Source organism: Apium graveolens, chromosome 10 (genome assembly GCF_009905375.1).
Source record: "Apium graveolens cultivar Ventura chromosome 10, ASM990537v1, whole genome shotgun sequence".
Lineage (NCBI taxonomy): Eukaryota > Viridiplantae > Streptophyta > Magnoliopsida > Apiales > Apiaceae > Apium > Apium graveolens.
In genome coordinates this window covers 86,410,994-86,428,886 of record NC_133656.1, presented here as the reverse complement: position 1 = coordinate 86,428,886, position 17,893 = coordinate 86,410,994, and the positions used below count along the sequence as shown (strand labels likewise).

Here is a 17,893-nt window from a genome sequence, read left to right as displayed (position 1 = left end):
TGATCCAACACTCGCATTGTAAGCTCACCCTTCTGCACATCAATCAAAGTTCGACCAGTTGCCAAGAAAGGCCTTCCCAAGATTATAGGAATCTTCTTATCCTCCTCAAAATCAAGAATGATGAAATCAGCAGGGATGATGAGTTTATCCAACTTGACCAAGACATCCTCCACAATACCTCTCGGATATGTAATAGAACGGTCAACCAACTACAAGGTCATATAAGTCGGTTTTGGATTAGGTAAGTCCAACTGCCTGAAGATTGACAAGGGCATCAGATTGATGCTAGCTCCCAAGTCACATAAGCATATATCAAAAGACACTTTTCCAATAGTACATGGAATAGTGAAGCTTCTTGGATCTTTAAGCTTTGGAGGCAACTTCTGCTGTAGCACAGCACTGCATTCCTCCGTGAGAGCGATAGTCTCTAAATCATCTAGCTTCACCTTTCGTGATAAAATACCTTTCATAAACTTTACATAACTAGGCATCTGCTCGAGAGCCTCAGCGAAAGGTATGTTGATATGAAGTTTCTTGAACACCTCCAGAAACTTCTCGAATTGCTTGTCCAGCTTCTTCTTCTGCAGCCTCTTAGGAAAAGGCGGTGGAGGATAGATCTGTTTCTCCCCTGTATTACCCCCAGGCAGAGTGTGCTCAATAGTAGTCTTCCTTGGTTCCACTTCTTCATCCTGCTGCTTTGCTTCTTTCTCATCTCGAGCTTCTTCAGTCAACTCTTGAGTTTGTTCGGGATTCGCAACCTTCCCAGACCTCAAAGTGATTGCATTTACCTGCTCCTTAGCTTCCCTCTTTCCTGGCACTTCAGTGTTACTAGGCAATGTACCAGGTTGATGATTTAGCAAGGCATTGGCAATTTGCCCAGTTTGATTTTCCAAGGTCTTGATAGATACAGCTTGACTCTTGCACATAAGTTTCAACTCCTCCAATTCAGATTTTTCATTAGCTTGTTGCAGCTGGAGTTGTTGACTCGGTACATACTGCGGTTGCTGAAAACCAGGGGGTTGTACTGCTTAGCTGGAAATTGCTGATAAGGCTGTTGGACCGCATTCTGAGCATTGCTCCAGCTGAAATTTGGATGATTGCGGTTGTTGGGATGATAGGTGGCTGGCACAGGTTGTTGTGATCGTTGGAAGTTGCTTACAAACTGAGCTGATTCACTAGAAATTGCGCACTGATCGGTCTCGTGGGATCCAGCACATAGCTCACAAACACTAGAGATTTGATTAACTCCATAATTCGCCAAGGTGTCCACCTTCATCGTCAAAGCCTTAAGTTGGGCAGTGACAGCAGTTGCTGCATCCAACTCCAGAATTCCTGTAACTTTCCCCTGAGTCAATCTCTGGGAAGGATTCTGGTACTCATTAGTAGCCATCAATTCAATAAGTTCATAAGCTTCATCGTAACTCTTAGCCCACAAGGCTCCTCCTGATGCTGTATCAAACATTGGTCTAGAAGTAGGACCCAATCCATTATAGAAACAGTTGATAATCATCCAATCAGGCATACCATAGTGTGGGCACTTCCTTAGCATCTCCTTATATCGATCCCAAGCCTCACATAGAGATTCTCCAGTTTGTTGAGCAAACTGAGTAAGAGCATTCCTGATTGCGGCAGTCTTACCAAGTGGTGATAGATCCAACTGGTATTGTAATATCCGGGAAAATTATGTGAATATTTTGTGTTAAAAGGATAAATATTATGTGTTTTATAAAGTTAAAATGTTTATTGCCATGATAGTACGTGTTTTAAAATGCTATTTGTGTTTCTATGCGGACCAGAAAATTTTTCGACTGATTAATATGTGTTTAAACTGCAATTATATGAATCGATCTGTAATTCGGACTTGTCTTTAATTACGTCTTTATCGAGGTGCAGGTTTCATCTCGTGTATGTGCATTTGAATGTATTTTATGCGTATTCGGGTTTTTCTGTTGATTTAAGTATCGTGTTATTTTTCAAAATCGAGCGGACCGGGACCCCACCGGAACGTCAAACCCTACAAAATCCGTATTTTTATTTTTATAAAATTATTCGTATTTTAAATATCCAGTATTTCTGCATTTTTGAATTATTCGCAATTTTTGGGGAATTTTGACATTAATTTTATATTTTATCGTTTTTAAAATTATTTCCCATAATTAGTATTTTTGGATCTAATTATTATAATTAGGGGATAAAAATACCCTTAATTTACTTTGGAGTATTAATTTTTGTACATATATAAATAGCAGCTGATTTTATTATTTCATTATTTTCATAAAAAAAATTCCAGAAAATAAAAAAATTAAGAATTAGTTCTTGGGGGTGTTCTTGAGGGTAGGAATTAAAATTAAAAGTTAAAGGTGATTCTGGGATCCGTTTGTGATGCTCGAATAGTCGATTTTAAGCTCTGTTCAAGCTCTATCTATTGATACAAACATCATTAACCGAGGTTAATCCTTCTGTGATTTTGTTTTTTCACTTTTTTTGCTATTTAAATTCGGTTTTATTTACAGGATGATTGTTTGGTGCTTTTGAGTATTGATTTATGTTCTTGGGATTACAAGGAGTGGTTTAGCATCTTGTTTTGTTAATTTTGATTACAATTTGAGTAAGTTGGAGTTTTAAGTTTTTTCGATTTTTCAATTCGATTTTTTGAGATTATAGTGATGTTCTTGGTTATGTTTGATGATTGGGTTAGTTTTTAATTATTCTGGGCTTCGTTTTGATACCGAGAACTCGAGTTTTGGTACCGATTTGGTTGAAATCGAGTTTTTCCGATTTGGTTCATCGGAAAGGGGTCGAATTTTGTCGGAATCAGAGTTCGGATTGAGGTTGGAGGTTGGAGGTTGGTATGGTTGAAACCGAATTGCTGGAAAGGATTTAGAACCGATTAGAGCTAAAAATCGCAATGTTTGCAGTGGTTTTGAGGGATGCCGGAACTCGGCCGGAGTTGGCGAGTCACCGGCCGGATCCTGGAAAACCCAGAACTCCGGCGGTGTTCATCCCCAACCCGCCTGGGTTCTTGGCGACCCGGTGGGTTTTTTTTTTTTGACCCGACTTTGATTCTTCAGCCCTGAAACCAAATTCTGAAAAGTGTTTTCGAATTTCCTTTTTATTTTTAATTCAAAATTGTTTTCTTATTTTCAAAAATTATTTATTTTATTTTTAAAAATCATTTACTTATATTTTTTTTAAATTCTAAAAATTATTTACTTAATTATTTTAATTTCCTAAAAAAATTTTCTTTTATTACTTTCAAAAATGTAATTTGATTTAATTATTTATAATTTCTTTTAGTTAATTAATTATGAGTTTAATTAATTGGTTAATTCATTTAATTAATTAATTTTATTTTTATTTATAAATAGTTAAATAAATATAAATTATTTATATATAATTCAGATAATTCCTAAAATTTATTTTTAAGCTTTTAAAAATTATATTTTGGTATTTAAAAGTTAATTAATATTATTATTAATTGATTTAATTCTATTTATTTCTTATTTTATTCATAATAATTAAACTGTTCGGCCGTTTAATACGAAACGAACGCGTATAGACTCAGAAAAATATTACGCTTTCGATAAAAATACTTTTAAATCCTAAATTCTTTTATATTGCAATGTCATTTGATTTGTGTATCAGTCTGAGTCGGTATTCAATCGATAAACACCGTTATTAACCCAATTTCAGTTTTGAGCATTCTAAAGCCTATCTGTTGACTATTTGATCTATGTGTTATATGGAATATGTGATTATGTGCTATACGAATACCATGATTACGTGCTATATGATATGTGTGCTATCTGTTTACAGTTTTAAAATGCCATAATTAGTTACAAACGATCGGGTAGAGGTCAAGACGTATAGTTACGTCGATTGAGTTTGGTTCTATCAGTTAAGATAGTCCTTTTGTTTATAGAATCGAGTAGCAAGGAGTGCGGTCAAGTGTTAGACAGAGATAGTAGCCAGTAACTATAAGCAGAGTTATAGTAAGAGGTTATCGAGCATACCAGGAAAGTACCCCTAACTTTACTTATCGTTCAAGTGACGTTTATTTCGAATCATATTATGCAAATATTTATATCTTCACTTATCATTCAAGTGTTATTGACTCTGAACTTTAATCTTTCAATTTCCTAACTAATCTAAGTTCTGAATAGTTAAATATTTTTACATTTCGCTACAAATTACTCTATACAGTAGAGCTTTGAATTGGGATTAGCGAATAACTAATTGTTCTGGTTATTTTGCCATCAATTGTTGAGATAACTCCGGAACATGTGACATGGGGAGTTGAATAGATAAGGATGTCATTGATCCGACTCCTTTAATCAAAATTGTTTTGTGAATTGGTTATTGGTTAGCATAAGAGGCCGAGGCACCGGTCCACGTGAGCTATTATACGAAAGTGTAATATCTTCTTAGGCGAGTATATGCCTTTTTATGGATATCCAATAGCTACGGTATGGTTGCGGGATATCGATACCTATATTTACGGTATGGCGGCGGGATACCGGTGCTGTTTATGACTGATCATGAGGAACAATATGGTGCATAATTGTGTTTGATTAAAATGTCGCTTAAACTTTAAAGTTTATATCAGCTTTTGATTTTACTCAGATATTGTTATTGTTGTTCACTTACAAACTTCATATCACTTGTCGAGCATCTCTTCGCTCATACTTGTTTATTCTTCTAATCTTTCAGCTAAGCCAGAGCAGGCTTGAGTTCCAAGTTGATCAGAATTCAAGTGCTTGTAAATAGTTTGGTGTGTTCTCCATGTAGGCAGTTTGGGATGCTTGAATAGTCTAGAGGTTTGTAATAAAATTTGAATAAATTGTAAAACTAATTAGACTTAGGGTTTGTAATAACAGTTGGTTTGTATTAGTGTCTATTTCATACTATAACCTGTGATCGATCCAGTTGCATGCAAGGGGTCATATTTATTATATAATTCCGCTGTGATTATATTATTTTATTTTATTGGCTAGTGACCCCCAAATCTAGACCCCGGATTTGGAGGGCGTCACAGGTAGAGAGTGTAACCAGCACTTTGCCTTATCCCTCAAAGAGAATGAAAAGAGACGTAGTTGATAACATCTTCAGTCACATCATTGAACTTGAAAGTGTCGCAGATCTCGATGAAATCCCTGATGTGCATGTTGGGGTCTGCGGTAGGAGAACCCCCAAACTGAACTGAGTTCTGTATCATCTGGATCGTGCTTGACTTGATCTCAAAAGTGTTAGCCTTGATGGCTGGTCTAATGATGCTAGACTGAATGTCATTAATCTTAGGCTTAGAACAATCCATCAAATCCTTTGGATTTTCTGCTTGATCACCCATAGCTACTACAATTGGCTCTTCAACTTTCTCTTCTTCTATCTTCTTTTCTTCCTCAAAAACTTCCCTACGAACTACCACAAGTTCTTTCTCAGCTTTATCCAGTGTTCTCTTACGAGTACGCGAACGTGTATGCATACACCCACACTAGATCACCTAAAATAAAACAAGGAAACAAATAAGTAATAATGTCCGAGTCAATGAACTTTAACGACCACTGATGGAAAGCACATAAACTAATAATTAACAATGCAGTCCCCGGCAGCGGCGCCAAAAACTTGTTAGTCACTAAACACGCGCTAATATTACACGCAAGTATACGCGTTCGCAAATAATATAAGATATAAATCAGATTCGATCCCACAGAGACTGTATTGGTTAACTAATCAACTCATGCACTTAAGCAACAATGTATGGTTATTATTCAATGCTAAGATGATAACAAAGTGAGGTTGTTTATAACTAAGAATTAAACTAAATATTATAACTACGAGAATAAGATAGGCTGGGTTAATATATATGACAAACATGGGATTCTAACTTCATTAAGTACTTCATTCAATAGCCTTATTATTCTTAACCTTGGCATGCAATGGTGATGACACTAATCAGACAACACGAAACTGATAAACGCCAACTTTCGTTGCACGAGTACCATACATTCACAAAAGAGATAGAAGCTGAATAGGCAACAATTATATTGAGACCCTGCATGTCTATAAAATTTGACAACATAACGGTTTAAGCACAAGTTATCTATTTTGATTACACAGGGCAAGTAAGATGGTTAAAATTACCTACAAATCATGCATAACAATACATGAACCTATGCTAGCATGGCAAGTTCTAAATCCTTAAATTCACTTTCGCTTCATTAAGAATTAACACACTATCTTATAAGTTCGCGACGCTCACAAGACGAATACGCACAACCATAACTAGGATATCATACAATCACCACACACTAAGGCATCGAAACACTTTAACTAGAGAAATCCATAAATAAATCCGCTAGAACCCCACGATAACGATTAGCTCATAATCGAACTCATCGCCAATGTGGGTTCCAATAACAACATGATATAGCAAATGTAGTCTTTATACGAATAAATAACCAAAGTACAAACAAGAGTAAAGGTTCAGCAAAACAAGAAACAAGCATCCAAATTACAACTTAAAAAAAGGTTCACAAGAATAAACTAGATCGTCTTCGCCTTTGTTAAATTGTGCCCAAAAGGTCTCTTGTCGTCTTTTCCTTGTTTGATGTCTCCGAAAAACGACCTAAGGTATGTTTATATAGCAGTCCATGCATCCCAGGAGTCCAGCAAATCGAATTGTAGTTGAATCAGGATTTTAGTCCCTGCCTTCCAAAAATTCTTTTTTTCTTCTTCGTTATTCCTTGCAGCTTCGAGCCAGTCTTTCAAGCTTTTATTCCAGCACATCCTAAACACCATATTAGCATCAAAACAATGCTAATTCACCTGATTCACGAAGTAAAGCCAGAAATGCAAAAATACTTGAAAACACGTTAAAACACAAATAATTTGAGTACAAATAAACCAACTCAAAACTTATTAGAGCATAAATAAGTGTCATAAATGCCACTTAACAAAACCAACGGAAGAGGCTAAAGACATTCTACGAACAAAATGCAATATATTTAGTGGAGATAAAATAGTATACACTTAGATGTATATATATATATAGAAGCACCACATTTGCAATGTTTAGGTTACTTTTATTCACTAACAATTAACTTAGCTTAATTTGTAGAAGGGGGTTGAATACAAATTAAAATTTTAAAGTTAATTTATGCATGGGAGAGGAAAGATGAACACAAATATTTATAATTTCAGGTTGTTTATTTTTTGACTTGCCACTTGAGGTTTATTTTTGAAAAATAATTTATTATAATTACAAGAGTAATCTCACAGTTACGGTTTACAGTGTTTCACTCATAGGAGGATATCTCTCTCAAGCTGTATGAAAATATAAAACCTGTTTCTTAAGTGAAACACTGTTGTTAGTTGGTTTATATATTACCAAGTTACAAAGCTTGCTAGACAATACATATTACAGTCTTCGAGGTCCAACAAGTTTGCTTCTTCATTCTCTTTCTCGTGATGCTTGATAAATGAGGATAGATATTATCTTGGTATACAATATTGGATATCTCTCCAAATTTCCATGCACGGAAATGGAAAGTTTCTTCTTCTTCTCCTTCTTCTTCAAAATGCAAGATCACATACAAAGTTTGTCTTGACTTCTCATCTTCTTTTCTGAGATACCTATCAGCCTATGTGTTGTGACAGTCCTAGGTTTTGACCACTGTCACGTCAATATCAGTAACTATAATCTGCATTAGCCATTGATAGGTGTTAGTCGTAGATCTCCTTAGCCATTGGAAGCTATAGCTTCCCTTAGCCATTGATAGTCACTTGATTAGCAGTTGATAGGCTGACGTATATAGCAGTTGATGCTTCTCTTCATTTGGCAGTTGAAGATTCACTTCACTTAATCTAAATCACATGGCATCAAATATCTACACTTAGCCATCCTATTCTAAATTATCCATTGAGTCAACATGACTTCTGAATGAATAATTTCATTGTTATCTATTTATTGAGTTCTCAGAGAAGATGTTACAATGACCACATCATTTGATGGGCTACTCCTCCAATTTCTATCCCTTAGGACGGATAACAGTAGGAGGTTGTATTTTCTCTTAACATAATTATGCAAATATAGTTTTGTTTATCATCAGAATTTAGGTTTAATTCCTAACCTATACTATTGCTTTTCCTAGCTGAAATCCAAGAATTAAGATCATTAGTGTGAGATTGGGCAGGAAAATGACATAAATTACAAGGGATTAGTTAGAAATAATACAATCAGGATCACACCATAATTGTCTATCAAGAAAATTTTCCATAATTGGTACATGAAAACTCAACTGTCAATATTTGATCCTTACTTAAATGAATAATATAAAAATTATAGGTTACTAAACATTCAATGACAGGGAGATAACATGAAGTAAAAATAAAAACAACTAAATCATATAGTAATAGTATAAGATAATCAAATATGTAGTGAACTTTAGTTTGATACTGTAGGTAGGCATTCATTCAAACACCACAAATGGAGTATAAATTGATACTGATACTAGCCCAAAAAACTGGTTCAACACGGCACTATAAAAGTGCCATATATGTAGGATATGTAATGTAATGTTATTTAATATATGTAATTAATTGCATATGAAGATCATAACAACTAACATATATGATATGTATATTTAGGCCTACTTTCCAAACATTATGACATAAGCTATGAGACCATTAAAAAAAGATGTAATAATCACATAGTATTTTTTAAGTGGAAACAAAGTTCGAGATTTTATAATCTGAGACGTACTTATCACCGGTATGTTCATTGATTTCTCATCAAATAGGCATTTATTAAGCAGTAAAAGGATGGATTTTATGCACAAAATTGAAGTCATTGGGAAATTATCAAACACATAGTCGGGGGAAATTTTCGATGAACTCAATCATCTGTTGGGCACATGCGGATGATATCAAAAACATCTCGTCATCCCCTTTCTCAGATAGGGATATTTACAAGTGTAATGTTAGAAGATGGATAGAAAAGGGATATTTGCATTAAAGAGAAAAATGTAATGCTATAAATTTTGAAAGGATCGAAGAATTGAAGGATTTTATTAGGGTAAAGGAGGCTACCAGACCAATAATAGAGAGCTGATCTGGAATAAAAATGTTTTAATTGAAAAACATGTTGCCGTATTAAATATATAATAATATATAATCGATTCAATGTTTTTTACGAAACCAATTTCCATCTAAAATAAAATATATATAAGCATAACCTGTTATTCACAACAATTTAGCCATTTTAAATTGACTCTAATTACAAAATTGTTAAATATCAATACATTCATAGTTAACATATATAATATTATTGTTATTGAATAATTTTATTATTATAATAGTTTCCTTATTAGAATGTTCTCTTTTATTATTGTTTGGTTGTTGGCTATATAAGTCCCTCTTACATTGTAATCATGAACATGTCTTATTATAATAAAAATCCATTTTATCTCTTCCCTTTATACTTTATCAGATATCTAATTAAGTTCAAGCAAATTTATAAAGTCATAAATTTTATTAATAATACAATGACAAATATTGGCCACATCCTTGAATATTCCAATTACAAACAAAAATTATATGAGACAAGAACAAGCTCGTGTCATATAATTACTAGAAAAAATATAAAATTTAGCATATTGTATTTAGAATCCTCTATCACTAATTTTTTTTATCACAACCCACAAATTATATACGATATATGGTAGACAGATTGATTCAGGATGTATACTTTGTCAAATTCCGAACATGAATCACGTCATGGACCGTTCGTGTAAAGAAATTTCATAAATTTCAAAAAGTGTACTAAGAAGTATTCGTGTTGTGCATAATAAATTGGAAAAAATAATAAATATTTTTCAAAAATAAAATGTTCGAAATGGTCTCGTGAAGTCGGTAAACGTTTGGCTAAGATCCTTTCTGAAAGCTCGAGAGTACACTAGAAAAAAAGATTAAGTTCGTGTTAAGTGAGTGAAAGCTGACGATACTATTACCAGATAAGTCTTTTATGGTCCCAGAAAGGCATATTGAAGGTGTGCGGGTAACTCCACAAATTATTAACCTCTATTGAATTATTTTCGGTCACATTTAAGATAGATAAATTATTCAAGTTTATACAAACATTTATTTTAAAGAAAAAAAGTTTGTAGTAACATTAAATTCTATCGAAGTTCCTTTTATCATAATTTTGGAAAATAAGAAAATATGAAAGATATGATAAAAATACAATTTTTTTAGATTATGTAACAAGAATATCACTTTTGAAAATTTTGGTAAAAAATATCACTCTAATAAGCATTTACAATACGGGTATTAGTAATACGAATTTAAGAAATGGGTAACTAATGTTAAAAAAGTTTTTCAAAAAGATCGAAGAAATATAAAATGATGATACGCATTACATAGATACATATCATTACTTCAAAAGTTATGATACGCTGATAATGCGTGTCTCTCTTATTGATTTTTTTTTTGTTATTTTTTACATGATACTCATTCATCAAATGCGTATTAGATTACCTATTCTTCAAATATGTATTAGGTTGATATTTTTGGCCAACAATTTTACAAAGTAGTATTTTTGTCATATTATTTTGAAAAATGATATTTTTGACCATCGTCTGTATATAATCTACGATTTGTAATTTTCTCAAAAGGAAGCTTTCAAACAACAATTATATTATTTTAATTTAATTTTTTCTCAATTCCAATTTGAAAACAATTGTACTTTAATTCTTGATTTTATATATACACATACAAAAGTTAAAACACACTTTTTTTCACACACACATACACACTCAGGTTCGTTTTTCCTTCTCTGCTTCCTCTTCTTCACCCCCCCCTTCCATCCAATTCAATCCAATCTATACATACACATATACACACAATAACACATAATTATTATATATTATTATAAATTATAATATATAATATATAATTCATCACAATATATCTATTGTGATAAATTTTCAAATCATATTTTAAAAAAACTTTTAAAAACTAAAACAATAACACATAATTATTATATATTATTATCAAGAGTATTAAAAAGGACATGCGATTATTGTAGTGTTTAATAACATTTAATCATCAAAAATACAATAATGCTTATTTCTTTACAAGGCACGTTGGTGTAAAATTAATTACGTCAAGTAATGAGCATTTTAGTAAAATCATGTACTGATGCAAGAACTCATAATGAAAAGCGAGACGGCGCCGTGAGACGCCGTCGAGTAATATATATAATTAACTTGAGTAAACATACTAATTTGTTAAAATTATACTGTATTATGATTTCAAATCCGATTTCAAAAAAACTTAAATAACTAAATCTAATACACATAATTATTTTATATTATTATTAAGAATATTGAAAAATGTTGGACATGCGATTATTAGTGTTTAATAATTCTAATTAATCAAATATAAAATAATGATTTAGTTCTTTTACAAGGATATTTCACATTGGTATAAAATTAATTACGTCATTTAATAATGAGCATTTTGGTAAAATCAGGTGGTGGTGCAGAAACTCATAATGAAATGTGAGACGGTGTATCGGCGCCGTGGAATAATATATATTATAAAATTAAGTTGGGTAAACTTATAAATTTGAGGCACCAGATTAAGGCCAAATTTTTGAGACACCGTTAATTTAAAATCTGAGGCTTCAAACGTCATTCTGTTAGGAACTATTCCATTATAGTTAATTCTTCACGTTTTACCTTCTCAATAGTCTACTAAATTAAACTATATTAGCGAGTTGTTGGTTGTCTACTTGAATACAGACACATGTTCTTCTGCATCATTGAAGAGTCATTGTCAAATATTTGTAAAATGACCACTGACCATCAAACTCTGCATAGTAAATAGAGTATATCAAATTTTTATGGCTCATTCAGATGTAACATTTTTGCGATTACCTATACCCGTTAAGCAAGATAAATGAGGTATTGTACCTCTTATGCTACTTAACAAATTTTTTCCGATTGTTACTAAGGTCTCCTCTTATGATCCATAAGAACACATGTAACCATTAAAAATTTAAGTACACATTTTGTTTAACACTCAAAACTTTTTGGAAAATAAAATCCTTTCATTTATATTCAAGTGTTTTACTAAGCAATAGTTCCTGTAATTTTCTTTGCGTATCACGATCATATTTTTTGGTACATCTATATATTTTTTAATTGTTCATTAATATAATTAATAGGATGATCATTTCAAAATACGGTTTTGCGATTTTTTTTCATTTATAAAAAGGAATACGGTGTATCTATATATTTTTTGTTTTCCGATAATGTAATTAGAAGGATGATTATTTATTATTTACGTTTCTAAAGTTACAATTTTGGAAAATAAAATAAATTGTTAATGTATAAATTAAGTACGGTACAGAATTTAAGTTTTTAAGCATTATTTACCTTTAAAATTTGTATGACCTTTAATATATTCTAATTAAATTTACTATGGATAAACTATTGTCATTTTCGATCAAATGTATTTTACATTAAATATAAAATGTCGATAAAATTTATAATTATATAGAAGATCGGTTATCATTAGTGAAAGGAATATGTCCTAAGTCCAATCATGTATGAGGATTTAGGAATAACTATTATGTAATATGTTTTGATTTCATTGATATTAATAAAAGACTTGTTTTGTTTTTATTACGGGCTTTATCTATTTAAGTGTTTAAATAAGATATACCACAGTTTAGAGTAAAGCTTTTTATGGATTATGATGAGATCATAATAATGAGACTTAAAAAGATGATAACTCTAAACTTAAATAGTTCCTGGTCATAGGATTACTAACTGGTAATTAATAATCCGCAAAGATCAGTACATACTATGCTTGCTTCATTATGAAGGATGTCTGTTCTCATAGACATTTGTGTGGTGACACTATAGCTAGTATGTAGGTGCTTATTATAGAATAAGTTCACTGAACATGACTCACACAGCTGAACAACTGATGGAGTTCACTCACGTGTCAGCAGTTGTTCACATAGTGATAGTTGTACAAGTATCCTTAGACTTGAGGTCATCATAATCATCTTGTGTACACTGAACTATGCTTTGGTTTAGTTCTTAGTCTCCAGAAACAATTATTAGGGCTCTTCTGTGTAAAGAAATTCGTACACGAAGATAGTGTATGATCAATAAAGGATCTACCCCTTCCAGTGAAGGAAGCGAATGTTCAAGGCTGATCCACTTATGCTAGTTCAGGAATCTCTGGCCAGCGTAAATGAAATTAGAAAGGAGTTTCTAATTTGCATAGAACTACGCATAGTAAATGGTAAGCAAAGTGATTGAATTAGATAGGCTTGACACGAGTTTCATGCCTTGTATTTAATCAGGACATTGTAGGGTAGAAGGAGTTTATTGTACGATAACTATTTACTGACAGGTTCTTGGTATTCTAAGCAGTGAATTCATATTATCCGAATAGTCGCGATATGTTGAGAAGCATCACTCACGATGTAGAATAAATGTGATTAATTAATTAATCATATTTAATAAATTAGAGAATTTATATAAATAATGATAAAATAGTTTTATTATTATTTATTTCTACTACCGGCTTAATATTGAATCTACAGGGTCACACCATAAAAAGAAAATGATTTATTGGTGGAGGAATTAATTAATAATGGCTAATAATTATTTATTTATGAAATAAATAATTAATTGGCAAATTTAATAATTGATTAAATGAGATTTAATTGATTATAAATTAATTAAGAAAAGTTCTTAATATTATTAATTAAGGATTTAATTTTTGGAAATTAAATCAAGAGAGAGAATTATTTGTAAAGTGTTTAGAAAAAGGATTAATAATTAAAAGGTGTTTTAATTATTAATGAGAATAATAAATGGGATAATAATAATTTTATTTATGGGAAAATTTCAGCTGAAAATTTTGCCTATAAATACACTATTATAGACCCTAATTTTATTCTAACCCACATCAAACCCGAAAACCCAAAAAGTTTGGAAAACCCAATTTTCTCCACCTCCTTCTTCCTCCTTAACATCGTTTTCTTGGTGGATACCGGTGGAGTGCTTCACACTTGAGGAGCAACTGCTAAGGATCTCTGATCGTTGTCTCCGAATTATTTTAAAAAGGTTAGATTTGATCCCTCGAATTTTTATTCACGATTTATATGCTTTTATTTGGATTTTGTATGTGTAAAAGTGTTTTTCCACGCCCCGCTGCGTTTAAAAATCCAACAATGGTATCAGAGCATAGGTTGTATGCATATAGATCTGTGGTAAAAATTTCAGAATTTTATGTGCTTGTATGAATTAATTATGATTTTAACAAGTTATATCATGGATTAATTTTGTCTGATGAGAAATCGTTTTTCATAATAATTTTGAATGTTGATCTGGGTTCTACAAGTGTTGTAGATCGTCTGGGTATTTTTTTCATAATTTTAGGATGTATAGATTTTTTATTATGAATTATTGAAGTTCTTGCAATTAAATTCGTAATTAAATAAATCATATATATATATAATATAAAGTATGTATGTATATATCTGCTTGTCTGCTGTTTTTGTGTTGCTGCACGGAAAGCAAGGAGACAGCAAAGCACAGGTACAACAGTTAGTACGGCGGCACGGGAATCAAGAAAAGGAAAAAGAAGACCGCTGCTGCAAAAAAAAAAAATATAGGGGTGTAACGCATTCCGGGAATGCATTACACACCTGTGGCGCATTCGCGGAATGCGTTACACCCTTTAATGGCTTAAAAGGGGTGTAACACATCACCGGAATGCGTTACAGGGCTAGTAACGCGTTCCTGTAATGCGTTACAGCCCGTCTGTTGATTTTAAAATTGATTTTCTGGGAGTTTCGTAACTCCGTTTTAGGCGTGCAATATACCGTTGGATTCGTTTTTCCGAGACGAATCTAATGGAGTGATCAATTTTAGTTTATATAAAAGTTTTAAACTGTTTATATTTCCATGAAGTGTTTCAAAGCTATTTTTGACTATTTTAGTTGCTTTTAAATGCTTCATGTGATACATAGAGATGTATATTGCTTAGACCAATGTGCTAGATGATGTAACATGCCTACCTTGATGTTTATTCATGTTGATATATGTGATATATGCTTAGTTTATCATGCGATGATAGATTTAGGTGAACTTAAATAAACATAAGGCGTTTGTTAGACAACCTAGTATAGTGAAATTGTTTCATAACCTTAAGAATAATATTATGAATACAATCATGAGATTCTTGTGTTTATGAAACACGTAATTGAATATGAATTTTCGATATGAGAGAAAGGATGATTCTGTCAACAACAGATTTCTATCTGTAAGAAAGGGTTATTAAGTGACGCCTCTTGACAATGCTCCACCCGATCTGGGAATCGTCTGATTATTGATTATTGATTTGAAATATTTAATTTAAAAGGAAGAATCTCTTTATAATATGATTATGATTGTAACGTAATATAATCCCTCTAAAATTAAATAATATCAAGTAGTAATTGGCCAATGATACAACGGGCTTGTGTCGGTCATAGCCTTCCAACATGATAAAAAAGTAGTTCTTATTTTTGAATCATTGTCGGTTCGTGCTACAGCCGAGGGCTTTGATTTCGAAATAAGAAATACTTGTCTATTACATAGAGATGTGTACATTGAATAAGAATCTAAAGGTCGGTACGTGCTACAACCGTGGGCCTTTGGGGACTGATTCAACTGTACGGAATATTGGGTTAGACTTGACTTAGAATATTGAGTTTGTCGTGCTACAGCCGAGACTCAATTATTCAAGAGGCTAAAGTTTGATTAGGGAATAACATGAGATGTAATTGACAAGAGTTGTCTGCCTATTAAACATTGCATGGCGGTTCGTGCTACAGCCGGGGTTGTGTAATGGAATGTAGGATCCCTATTCCCACTAGCATTATGAATGCTTAATTTTTCACGTAGGGGGTTGAATAAATTAGGAAAACTAGTGGGAGCCACTTATGAATAAAGACCCGATTCATATAGTGTTTTGAAATGAAATCGAATATTTTCTAAGTGTTGTTATGTGTTTATCATTTACAAATTTACTTTGTACGTTATGTCTTCTACACTATCACTCAGGAGCATACTGGATGCTCACAAATTGACTGGTCCTAATTATGCTGACTGGCTTCGAAACTTGAGAATTGTTCTCAGGATTGAGAAGCTGGAATACGTGATTGACTCACCTAAGCCTACTGAACCTGCTAGCGATGCGCATAATGATGAACATGTTGTGTATCGTAAGTGGATAGATGATGCAAATGTTGCTCAATGCATCATGCTAGCTTCCATGAACATTGAGCTACAGAAGCAACATGAGCATATGGATGCTCACACTATCCTCATGCATCTACAAGAGTTGTATGATGTGGCGGGGAGGACAGCTCGATATGAGATATCGAAGGAGCTGTTCGGTAGTAGGATGTCTGAGGGATCATCTGCGAATGACCATGTACTTAAGATGATCAATTTGATTGAACGTCTTGGACAACTTGGTTTTGTCATGGATGGGGAGCTGAGCCAAGACCTGGTCTTGCAATCGCTTCCGAGTTCGTTCTCGCAGTTTGTTGTGAACTTTCACATGAATAAGTTGGATGTCAGCCTGCCTGAACTCCACAACATGTTGAAGACTGCGGAATCGAATTTTCCCCCTAAGAAGAGTTCTATTCTTCCAATTGGTGAAGGTTCCAATCCTAAGAAAAGGAAGAGGAACCCTTCCAAGAAGAAGAAAGTAGGTGAGAAAACGCCGGTTCCACCAAAAGCTGAAGACCCCGAGAGCAAAGTTGTTTGCTTTCACTATAACAAGGTGGGGCACTGGAAGAGGAACTGCAAGGTCTACCTTGCAGAATTGAAGAAGAAGGGTAGTGAGACTACCGCTTCTGATTCAGGTATGTTCATGATAGAAATGAATATGTCATTAAATCAAATTTCTACTTGGGTATTAGATACCGCCTGTGGTTCTCAAATCTGCAATTTGTTGCAGGGACCAAGGAGAAGTAGGACTCTTGAGGAAGAGGAGGTGATTCTACTGATGGAAATGGAGCAAGAGTTGTTGCTGAAGATGTAGAATCATTTCATTTACATAGGCCTACGGGCAAGACTATTGTTTGAAATAATTGTTATTTTGTTCCCTCGATTGTGAGGAATATTATTCCCATGTTAGACTTGGCTGGATTTTCATTTATTATTGAGAATAATGAATGTTCTATTCTTAGAGATAATATTCTTTATGGACGTGGTACTTTAAATAATGGTCTGTATATATGTGACATAATTTACTTCAGATTGAACAAACTAATAAAAGAAAAAGGGATGATGAAAATCTCACTTTATAGTGGCACTGTAGTCTCCATTTAGTGGACATGGAGAGAGGGCTGTAGATTTACTAGGAATGGTACACACAGTTGTATGTGGACCAATGTCTACGCAAGCCATGGGTGGATTTTCATACTTCATTACTTTCATGGATAATAGATCTAGATTCAGATATGTGTTTGATGAAACACAAGTCTGAAGCCTTTGAAAAGTTCAAAGAGTATAAGTATGAAGTGGAGAAACAACCAAACATAGTATTATAACTTTTCGATCAGATCGAGGTGGTGAATACTTTAATGGAGTGTTTCTAGATTATCTCAAAGTAAATGGTATAGTCTCCCAGTGGACTCCTCCAGATTAGTATCTGAAAGGAGAAATCGAACTTTGTTAGACATAGTTCGGTCCATGATGAGCTATGCAAATCTTCCAGTATTCCTATGGGGTTATGCATTGGAAACCTCAGCATATTTACTGAATAAGGTGCCTTCCAAAATCTGTTCCTCAAACTTCGTATGAGATATGGAAAG

The 17,893-nt window shown here is 33.0% G+C and overlaps 1 non-coding gene across 1 annotated transcript; it reads left to right on the top strand.

Moving 5' to 3' along the window:
* Positions 1-1,520: 1,520 nt before the first annotated feature.
* On the top strand, positions 1,521-1,627 carry LOC141694758 (small nucleolar RNA R71). The gene has a single exon (XR_012564042.1). It is a non-coding gene; the product is annotated as a small nucleolar RNA R71 (small nucleolar RNA).
* The last annotated feature ends 16,266 nt before the right edge of the window (positions 1,628-17,893 follow it).